Raw genomic sequence first — 12,296 nt, forward strand, 5'->3', positions numbered from 1 at the left:
TCCTTTTACACAAAACATACATTTAACTGTGCAATATTGAAGATAGCACATGGTACAGCAGTGTTACATCATTCCTGTAATAGTATTTATCTAAAGATAATATATTGTATCTTTTTGAAAAAAGCAATTGATGCTCATAATTTCCTAAAACCCAGGCTACAGTACTGTAACTCTCTGTTTTTGGCATTCATCACTCGCACATCTCCAGCTTGCTAAGAATGTGGTGCCTGGATCCTAATTGGTGAAAGCAGACAAAATCACACCAATGGCATCTTCTCACGGATTAACTGTTAAGAATTGATTTGAAATATTACAGATTAATTTTAAAGCACAGGTAAATACTCTGAGGACACATATATCAAACATTTTAAATCTGTAAGCTTCCTTTTGAACCCTCTAAACTCAGGTCCTCAGCTAATGGAGCCTTGCTATAGTTCAGGCAGGCACAGAAGTTAGTTTTACTCACATGCTCCATACACCTTCCAACCATGTATAACATGTCCATGACCTTTCTCTCGCAGTAGGTGGTCTATATAAATATTTGGCACTTGTTCAGTCTGCCTACTGAACGAGTTCTGCCCTTGCTGCTACACTGCTGCCTGTTTCAGAAATGTATCTCCACCACCCCCTCAGCTTCCTCCTGTATTGGCAAGTTGTTTGTGAATTTTGAATATTCCTTTTTTACCAAACTAAAATGTATATTGTTGCAATAAATCGTCAAAACCAAGACATGAGTGTCCTGACTGAAATGCCCCATATGCGAGTCTAAAGTACAAGCTTTAGACCAAAAGTGACTGGGTTTTTCTACTTAGGAACAATAAACAGAGACGAGAAAGAACATCTAATCAATAATTCTTTACATTTTTTTGAAAGACTTTTGTGTATTTGTCTTCCATTATTTTCTTGCTTTCTTTTCTATGTTTCGTTTTTATCAGTTTGTGATTTGTTTGTCTGTATTATTAGTTTTTTCTGTGCTTTTATCATTGGTTTCAAGTGGGTGGAACTCAGTTGGGAAATGTGATGTATTTCTGTGCACCAATCAGGATTTAGTAACATTTGAATCGAAATATGATGATGATGAACAAGATGGTAATTAATAATACCTATGAATGTTTTTTTCCTAAACTTAACTGCAGCACATTTAATTGAACAGAGAAACGCTTAAGATTTTAAACCACATTTTCTGAGGCTTTAAGTAAAACTGGTTGTCACATTGACACATTCATCCATTTTCTTTAAAGTAAACACACAGTTATTACAATTAATAGTAGGAGCAGTAGTAGTAGTGGTGTTATTGTTTGTTAAAATATTTTTGTGAAGTGCTCAACTACACTTTCACACCCACAAAAGATTATTTTATTCTGACAAGGAAGCTTTAGTGAATAGATGTTCAATGATATTCTTTCCAGGCAGAATCATCCACCTACAAAAGAGCAGTGAGAGAAAGGTATTGTGGAACATATAATGAGACATGCACAATTCACTAGCACCTGCTGTAGAATTCAAGTAATGGAGAGGGAACATGAAGCAAAAGGCAGTGAACCAGATAGCACATGAATAAAGCAGTAGGGAGATGGATGGAGCAATGGGGCTTGAGTCCGCCCTCCCCTCTCCTCTCCTTCGGAGCGGGTCGAGAGGCATCCTTGGCTTTAATCAGGCTCACCTAAGCATACCTCAGCGCTCCCGTGCCATGATGATGGATGGCCTGGAGAAATACCTGTAATGGCAAACTCTCTGCTATGTTTTGTGTTTGGCAAAGCAGGTACTGGCTCTAGAAAAGTGTGGTGGTGAACCAAGCAGCTGATAGCCTTAACTGAGGCATGTGCTTTATAATGCTCTCAACATTTTCACCATGTTAATTATTGCACAACCCCACTGTGCCTTATTTGTATCAGGGGGAGAGCAGGCTTTCAGGGCATTTCTGACATTTTTGTGTGATCTAACACACAGCAGTAACGTGTATGTCATTCCTTTTTGCCTCTGGACTGACATCATGTAGGGCTGATAGAAAGATGTCTTTTCTCTTGGTCCTGAACGATACATTTTGTTCTTTGAGAAGTGCCAAAGGCTCAGTTTAATCTATTCACACACGCTTTTTCATGCTGTTGCCTTCGAGGGCTGAGGCTACCACTGCACACAGAGCAGCTCTTGTAATTGTAATAAATAATGTATGATTAATATGGCTGATTAAACAGTCTGGGAATCCTCTCCCTATTGGCAACTCTACTTCTAGCAGAATAACAAAGATTACCTCAGAGCTTTCCCATCTTGTCACGCCATTGTCTGATAAGGAGTTAGACAGCTGCTCCAGATCAAAGAACACCTTTATGAAACATAGCTTTGCAAGTTCAGTTTTAGTCCTTTGAAAGTCTTGGTAGTAGTACAGTGTGTGCAGATTGGTGATTCTTAACAGAAAGTTTTAAATTTGGCTATGTGCTGTAAAATGGAAGATGTTGTACACTTTTGTTCAAAGTCACTTACACTTATGTTTTTTTTTCACACATACACACACATCCAGCTTTGTCTCTCAAAAATTCTGTTTATACACTACTACTGCGAGAGCAAGTATGTTTTGAAGGAAATCCAAATTACATTTTGTACAGTATCTACACAATGACGAAACATTTTTAATGAACATATCTGCAAAGTTTCACTGTTTATACAGATGTATCTGCAAACCATATTTAATGAGTTCTGTGTAGCACCAACAGCATAAGTGATGGTTATACTTAGGCACTCAGAACATTTGGTTAAGGTTAGAGAAAGACTGAGTCAAAAGTGCCTTGAAACAGTTTACAAACATTTACTTTGTCAAAGCTACAGTAAGTTTTTCTCATATTTTTTAGTTGAAATATGCTCCGAAGCACATCTTAATGAGGAGGGGTTTTGTCAAAGGCCTCTGTGACCCAGGCTCATTGAATAGCCTGGCAGCAGTAGAGAGGTATTCCCTCTCAAGTTTGTAAGCAAGCCTCGTCTTTCTAACCAGAGAGGGCCAAAGTCAGAGGAGGGAACTCACGGCTGTCAGTCAACATGTGAATGCATTTCTGATCTATTATTCCTCTCTTACTAAGGCTCCGAGTTAGCATTAGTTATTGGAAGACATGCTATGGTTTACTAACAGGCTAGAAAGTTCCCTATACCTATATCAGTTGAATCGAAGAGATATCAATTCATCAGGTGTGCGTGATCACAAGGATGCAGGTGAGGGGCTGGATGGAGCACAAAGTAGCAGACAGCGAGAGGGGAGGGAGGAGCAGAGTGGTTTGCTGCTGAGTCTCTTGATTTCCACAACTTCCATATAGTAGCTTTTAGTTGCTGTCAGAGCAGACTTCACTCCCCCATTTATTTCTATGAGGAATGGGGCCAGACAGAGGCTTTTAGCTTATAGTCTGGAATTGACACGCTTCTTTTGCTTTGAGTTCAATCTGATTGAACTTTGACAAGGGAAATGACAGTGCTGTCCAATGTCCACCCAGTTTGAGTAAGGCGTGGGATCGACCGCATGTATGAAATAATGATTGTTTATATTCCTGTTTATAATAAGGAGGGATGCTGTTTGGCTGCAGTGAGTGACAGGTTAATGACAGTAAAATATTTGATAAGAAACAGTATGATTTACAACTTCTGCTGTTGTTAGCCTGCTAGTCATGCTAGCTCCCACAATTTATGTAAGTTTACAACCTTACTCGCATACATCTTTAACATTTAACCAAAATCACAAACATTCCCGAAACATATCAAATGTCTTCCTCAAGGACATTTCTACATATGAACAGGACACTAGAAGGTTGCTTTAAGTAATGGATAACCCATTCTTCCACAACCATCTCTACATTGTGGAATGCTGTGGTCCAAACAACAGTGAATACCCCTGTTTCTTACAATTTGTACAATACATTTGATATGATTTAAACACATTGTGACTGGATGCAATACTTATATCATCTTGTAATAGAAATTGTTGGGTCCTAATGTTTGATGTCTTCTAGTAAAGTTACAAATACTCCCATTTGTGGTAAAGAGATTGTGGCACCAGAAATGTACCACTAGAAATGTGGTATATTTAGCCACTGCCACTCTAAACCCCTACCCACCTCCAATTCAGCCCTGTGTCTCACCTTCACTTCTGCCCTCTATCTCAGCCTTCTCTTGGAGCCGGTAACACATCATCATTACTTGTCTAGATAGAAAATTTTCGCCTCAATTTCTCATTTGAGGTTTTTTTTTCTCTTTTTTAGGACTTGTGGAGTGCCCCGCTCTAAGGACCATGACATTCTTCCCTCAATATCAGGCACAAAGTATGAAAAATTACATTTCCTACCTGTTCTACTCTACTTTTAGGATGGTCTCCTGATGGGGACCATCCTTGAAGTTTCTTGCCATAAATTCTCTTTAAATGTCAAGCTTTCTGTGGACTTGATGCAAGGTTAGAATTGTTGTCCATGAACAGGCCCCTGATGTATGAAGAGAAAATGCAATTACAGTACAAACCTACCTGCTTTTGAGAAAGACGCTCTGTCCCTACGCTTTGGCTAATATACCTGATGGGACTACCGCTACCACAAGTGGTCCAGCAAGAGAAAGAATGGCATATTAATAATTTAACTGCCAACGTCTTTGACAGACAATGACCTTTAGCAGACAGAGGTCCTTAAACACTATTATAGGGTTTGGGGGAAATAGAAGTCGTTTAAGCTAATGCCTGGCACAGGCACTCACAGAATCCAATAAAGCAGAAGGTTACAAGCTGTCCATTCAAGTCTCCTGCAGAGAACTCAAGGAACACTTGCTAAGTGCTGTTATCTTGTTGGGACTCCAGAAAACTCAAACTGATCTGACAACTCAAGTTTCAACTCAACCCTTAAATTTACAAACAAAAACGAGGCCCTGTCTCAATCAAAATGCTTTGTCTTATTATTCTCATTTTTGTGGCTGTTTTGATAAAGCTCATAATAACTGTATGCGCCATCTCAGTTGTAGAGACTCTGGGCAAATATGTATTCCTTATCATTTCATTTATAGCATGATTGTACTCACAGGGGTAAATACATAATACAAAATGTCCTAAAAGCCTTTGAGAGCTTTGTAGGTGTTGTACTCGCAGATGCTTACCATTTAGTTGAGCCAGTCTATGTCTTTTTTCTAATTGATTTTTGGGGAGGTGAATCACAGTTTCCATCACAGCAATGCGCTGCAAATTAATTTGTTCTAGTTACACAGCTGTCATTACTCACTCATCTGTTGACATGTCCAGGTTTGTTTTTTTTTTTTTTTAAATCTGTCATCAAAAGGTCCCACTCTTTCAAGCAATGTTTTCCTACTCAGTTGGCTTTGGAGAGCACAGAAACACCACCAGCTTTCCTCTCCTGCCTTTGTTCCTCACCCTCCATTATTTTTCTTTCTACTTCTATATTATTTATTCTCATAATAGTCCATTGGTTAACTAACTATCACTTAGTTTTCTAGAATTTCCTTAGCAGACAATAACATCAAAAAACAGAACACGAACAGGCAACTGTTTGGTTAGGCTGCAGGTTGCCCCAGAAGTACAGATCCCTATTCTCCCATCTTGAATAATTTCTGTGTTTACTTTTGTTTTGACTCACAGATAAGCATTTGAAATTATTTATGTACAATTTAAGATAATGTGGAAAGCCTGGAGAAGCTCAAACTAATTGCCCTAATGTAAGCTGTTTTGCTGGAGTCAGTTTCCCAAATCTCTACAACAGAGTGAAAAGTTATTATAATCCATAGTCAGAGCAGCCACAATTATGAGAGAAAGATCCATGTTGAAAAATACCATTATTTTCCTCTAACACTCTTATCAACATGCGCACTTACCCATATGACTCACATCATCTTGGTACCTATTGAATACTGTTGAGATGTACAATTGAATACACTTAGACAGCAAATTGATGCTGTGATACAACTGCAATTGTTTGCCACAGAGTACTTGACCACCGAGTTGGCTGGTCTAAATACAAAACACACTGAGGTGGAATATGTATTATGTGCAAGCTGTCTACCAACAAAGGAGGGCGTGGGAGGCATTATGGGATTCATCACAATTTTAAGACAGAGCGAGTGTGTGAGTAAATGAGTGCAAAGATCTTCCAGACATTTTGGCATTTCATAACAATACAAAATGACAAGTGAATCAGACAGTGAAAATGAAGAATGGCTGTGATGGTATTTAGTTAATACCAGTGGCGTGATTGTGGTAAACCTTTCCATATGGTAAATTATTCATTGTCTCATTTGTTTGCAGAGACCTCAAGTATATCCCAACAGGCATCGGGCAGGACTCCAGTTAATCACTGGGCTGACACAGATTGACAGTCACTCACAATCTCATTCATGGACAAAAATGTTTCCAATCCAAATGACCTGCATGTTTTTGGACAACATCCAAAACATACCCACTCTAGTGTGGTAAAAATATGTAAATTCACTAACCACTGAGCCACCATGTCACCTATTTTCATATGCAGCCACTTTGTTGAGATTTGTCTGTGATTTTTTTAACAACAAAACCAGCAGTGAAAACTTGTAAATATCCAAAAAAAAAGAAGCTGTCTCCAAAGAAGGACAGCAACAAGGTTAATGGCGTGGCTTGCTTTACGACTGCGGAGGATGATTACTTTTCGTGGTAATTTGCTGTTTATATGAATAGAAAAGCCTATAAATAGAGCAGCCTTGCAGAGTGACAATGCGATTATGGCTTTGGCAACTCAAGATAAGCAAATTGTGTTGCTCTGAGTAAAAGCTTTCCTGGGATTCACTCTCCTTGACCTATAAGTCTCGTCACTCCCACTCATCCACACACTTATTTACCCTCAAGATGGTTTAAAAAGTCTGTTACGCTCCAAGGCAGCAGGTCCTCTACTGTCCACAACCTGACTCTGTAGTCGTTTTTTTAATATGTTCCAATTTTCATCCCCTCACAGCACAAGAATTTTACAGGGGTAATAAATATCAGAAATGATGTATATTACTGGGACCGCTCAGTTCAGTCTGTGAGGTGAACGGTGCCTTTGATTCGGATTTTTCTTTTGACTGTCATAGTTTATAATAGCTACAGTATATAGTTTTTAAATTATAAATCCACTATTATCTCACTGTCTAACATACATGTAAGTATTTGCTGTTGCTATTATTTAACTCCAAATACTACTTGACCTGCCAAATGGTACAGAAAACGAACAGCTGTACTCTTATGCTGTAAATTGATGGTGAATGTTATAGGATCGGATAATCTGCCATATTATTTAGAAATATTTGTAACACCCATCATTCAATGTCATCCTTCAGTGTCTCCAATCTGTGATGAGTGTAAATCAAATTATGGTACATTGTTGCATTTATTTTGGGACTGTCCACTCATTCATCCATTCTGGCCAAGAATTATTAATTTTCTATCTGGCGTTTACCACAGAACTCTCTCCTGACAGGGACTTGGCTCTCTTTGGATACTCAGAGGATACTTTAACTATTCCCTCACACATACAAACAGCTCTGTGGATGGGCATGGTACTAACTAAAAAAACCTCTTCTCAAAGACTGGAAGACACCAACTCAACTGTGCTTCAGAAACTGGTTGCATGAACTGGTTACATGAACTTGCTTTGATTATCCACATGGACAAACTGCACTTTAATGACTTAAAATGTCAACATAAATGGGAAGAATCTTGGGGTCCTTTTTTTGCAATATCTGGACTCAATTTGACCATATTTGTATCCATATACAGATCGTTTTTGGTTGTATTTTATCTTTTTTTTGATGAATTGTAAGTTACAATCACAAATAGATGATATGTACTGTTATGATGTTTTATGTCCTTGATACATGGTTCTTGATACATGGTTAAGATGAACTACTTTCACCTACTATTATCCCTCTTTTCTGGTGTGTTTGTGTGTGTGTGTGTGTGAGAGAGAGTGCATGCGTGTGTATGTTTAATTTGGGTTTTGGGGAAAGTGATTTTTGTGTGGTTTATATGTTCATACGAAAAATCTGTCAACAAAAATAGTATTCAAAAGAAATGTCTGTAATTATGCTACCATTGTAAAAACTGAATGTTCTTTTACAGACTGTCTTTGAACTTGTCAAGCCTAAATATCTGAATAATGCTGGTTCACTCCGTGAGTTCTGGAGCAGCATTTTATAAGACCAGTCCCTGTTGAAAATCTGATTGCCTTTGTTTATGACAGGTTGTGAAGCTACAATAGCTTGATTTGAGTCAACCTTATGTAATGCAGCTCCCATTGAAGCATGCAATGTTTCTCTTTTCATAATAGCAATATATTTTTGCTACCGAAGTGAAAATCCGCTGTGACTCAGAAAGAAATTCTGGTTTGATGTGGTTATCTAACAAAGAAGAGGTAGAAATGCTGCAAAAATTACACGCTGAAGCTTCTATTTCATGAGTGGTCCCATCAATGCAATGCTCATTGGCACAAGCACTGGTTTCATACTGATCATGTTGCTGAATTTTACATAGACATCTGTGGTACTGCTGTGGATTGCTTCTCATTTTAGGAGGTATTCACTATCTGAACCTGCTTATTCTGTGTAGGGTTGTAGGGGGCAGTTTAATGGATCTGAGCTCAGAATAGGAACTGACAACATAGAGTATAAATTAAAAAAGGCTGACCATGGCTCAGGTTTTACAACCAACCTGGCACCTTGGGCTACAAGCACATTAAAAATCTGCTAAAACAGTGATGTGGATACATTCACTCAGCAAAAGTGATCTCTAATGAGCTGGATGATGACTTTAACCCCTTTTTGTTCTTGTTTTGTTCTTTTTCCTTCACATTATTTTACAATTGCAGTTCATTATGAAGGATTTTACAGTACTTATGATGTAGATATATAGTGCCAAATCAGACGACTGTATACTCACATCATATGCATACATTGATCACTTTACAGTATTATATTCATGTCTCATCCATATCACATTTCATTTTACTGCATATGTCCTATGTTATTGGACAATAGATCAAGTGCTATATCAATAGTTTGACATACAATTACCTAATATATAGATATATCAATATAGTGTATACTTAATATATTTATACAACATATTCATTAGTTATTTTACATTTACATAAAAAAGACAAATAGGGCTGCAACTTTCCATTATTTTCATTATCATTTAATCTGTTGGTTGTTTTTTCAATTAATTGATTAATTGTTTGGTCAATGAAATGTCATAAAAATAGTGAAAAATGCCCATCACAAGCAGAAAAGCAGCACATCCTCTCAAGGTGGAATCAGAGATTGCATCATTTTTACTTTATAAAACAACTGTAACAATTAATGGATTATTAAAATTGTTGCTCATACATTTTTAATAGATTGACTCATTCTTTCAGTCCTAAATACAAGAAAATAAAAAGAAAATGAGAAAGTAAGGCACAAGACAGGATACGTAAGAGAAGTGCAGAAAACAGGATTAAAAGTGCTTGATGAAGCAGATGGAATAAATACTTGAACTGTCAACAGAGTTCAAGTAGCTTGCTGTAGTTAAGTGAAGTGAAGCTACAAATGTAACACCTGACCAGCCTGAGAGTAAAAACGGTTTTTAAACCTGTTGGTACAAAATATTCTCAGTCTGAGTAGCACTTGCAGTGATAGCTACTACCTTATGTGAACGGAGTGATCAGTCTGTCACGCTGTTGGTTTTGCATCTGTGACTATCTTCTCATCACAGCACCTAAATGACATCTACAGATGGCAACTCTGTTTAAGAGCTGTTTAATGTGCTGATTTTACAACTTGTCTGTATGCCTCTAGTCCTCATCACTACAGTGTTTTTTTTTGTTTGTTTTTTTTTGTTTTTTTACCAGACTACGATATGGAAATCTTGTTACACTAGGCTTTTTAAAAACATGTTAGTGATGTTTGCCTTTAAGTCAGAAATGATTTCATTCATCTTGGTGGCATTTAAATCAACTTTATTTTCAGTACACCATTCTGTGAGTCACTCAAAATCCTCTCCGTGAAAAGGACCCATCATTATTCTGAGTTCGCTCTATCAGTTTTCCTGCTCGCAAATTTAATGATGTGGTCTCTATCATATTTTGCAATGCAGTCATGAGTGAAATGTGAATATAGAAGTGAACTAAGGATGCACCTCTGGGGTGCACCTGCGTTCATTACCACAGCAGATGAAGTGAAATTATCTATTCTCACTGCTTGTGCTCTCCCGGTAAAAATAGCTGAAATCCAGTCAAACAAAATGAGAGCCTGCTCTGATGTATTGGTTAACTTTTTTAAATTGACAATATATTCAGATTTGTTGGTGATTGTGGCTGATGAGAAGAATCTGTGCTGTGTATGTTTGACACTTTACATAGTCTCACTGTGTCATTGTGAGGAGGATTGTGAGCACCTGCACAAAGTAAATCAAAGTAAAACACTGAAATATTCTCTACCTAACTCTCCATCTTTTGCATGTGCTATAACATTTATTCATCCAGACAATACGTTTTCAGTCTAAGCACTCCAGACTGGAATAATATTTTTCAACCACAAGCACACTTTTAACAGATCTTTTTCAAAAAATATTTTTTAAAACCCTAAATAAAAGTAAAACTGATTCATCAACGCTCCATCTGTTTTTTCTTTACTATTGTGGCATTGATGGTGAAACATTTTGCAGAACTGTTTCAGACTTTATCTGCTTAGACAACAACAGGACAAAGACAAGTTTTCATGTTTGGATGTTTTTATATCAGTTTTACCCTACATCTGCAACACCCTGGCTCTCTATCTCAGTTGTCATCAACAAATACATTTTTAATGTCTCCCTATTGCACATATTAATCAAACTGCCTCTTAAGCAGGTGTTCATGTCGCCGTAGGAACCTTCATGCTGTGATGAACTGAGGTGAAATATTTCATTATTGGTAACAATTTACCTCTAAAGATCTGTTTATTTTTGCTGCAAACACCAGTGTTTGAGAGTAGATACTGAGGGGCAGTGATAATGTTGGTATATACCAAAACTTGAGGTGAATATATGTAAAATGAGCACTTACTTTGCAATGTTACCTCTACTTCCTGCTTGTGATGATGTCATATTGTTCACACATGCTGACAAACGGCCATCCGTACTGTAGCCTTTGTTGCTAAGGTTGTTCCATGGGTTGTTCTCATTATCTACTCGCATATTCTGGATCTGATTTGCACTCAAACATGTACGGATGTGTTTGAGAAGTTTCCATTTTGAGTAGAGAATAAGAAAAAGAAGTGAAATACTCTACTACTCCCTCTACTACTATTTGTTTACGTAGCCTCTGGAAGCTGGCCAATCAGAACATAATGGGCTCATTGGGAGGAGGGCCTTAAAGAAACAGGAGTTAAAACTACCTGTTTCAGACTGAGACGGAACTGAGGGGCTGCATAAAAGGCCAGTATAAAAATAAGATCAATAAGCATTTTTTTAAACTGTAAATCATGCAAAGATGTTCCAGTAAAGCCCCGGAATATAAATATAGGTCTGGAAATGCATATGTAGTGCATTTAAGTCCATTGTACTCAACCTTTGGGATGGAACCCTGTAAGTGGTCTTAAGTTAAATCTGAGGAATCACAAGTATATTACTGGGATAAGACCGAAGGAAACCTTTCCCTGCTACAACTTTACAAATCTTACTTTTGTCAGACTTTTCTCTATAAAGCCTATTACCATGTCTAAGTTACAAATGACACATTTTGTCGTTTAATTTGGAGGACTTGCTGGAATTCCTGGATAGTTCATCATCTTCTAACTCTAAAATGGATTCTAATAAATTGTCCTAAGAAGGCAAGATCAGTCTTTGGTTGAACTAGTCATAACTCATAGGCATGTCCCTGAGGAGGTCTCTTTTAGACACTACTTTGTTTGAAGGGTTAAATGTAACCATTGGGTTCAATGTAATACCAGAGGAAATATTTTGGAGCTATCACAAAGGCCAAATGTTGGGTTTGTGACAAAAAAAGAAGAGTGTGTAGGCTGGCCAACCAAACCTGTAACATTTTCACACAGCCTCTGTCACCTGCAGTTCTGATCAACCGTGTCATGTGAGTGGTAATCTTGATGAGCTGTTAATGAACATGTTTTGTTTTCATTTTTATCTTTGCCACACACTTCCTCTCTTTTGTTTCTGGCTGTCTTCCGACATCATTTCCACCTGCTCATGTGTCACACCCTCAGCATAAGCCACAAAACACCCTGAACATCACTGAGAGCCAATTCCAGGTGAACAAGGAGATCAAGGGCTGCACACAGGCTGATAA

This window comes from Thunnus maccoyii, chromosome 9, assembly GCF_910596095.1.
Source record: "Thunnus maccoyii chromosome 9, fThuMac1.1, whole genome shotgun sequence".
NCBI classification, from domain to species: Eukaryota; Metazoa; Chordata; class Actinopteri; order Scombriformes; family Scombridae; genus Thunnus; species Thunnus maccoyii.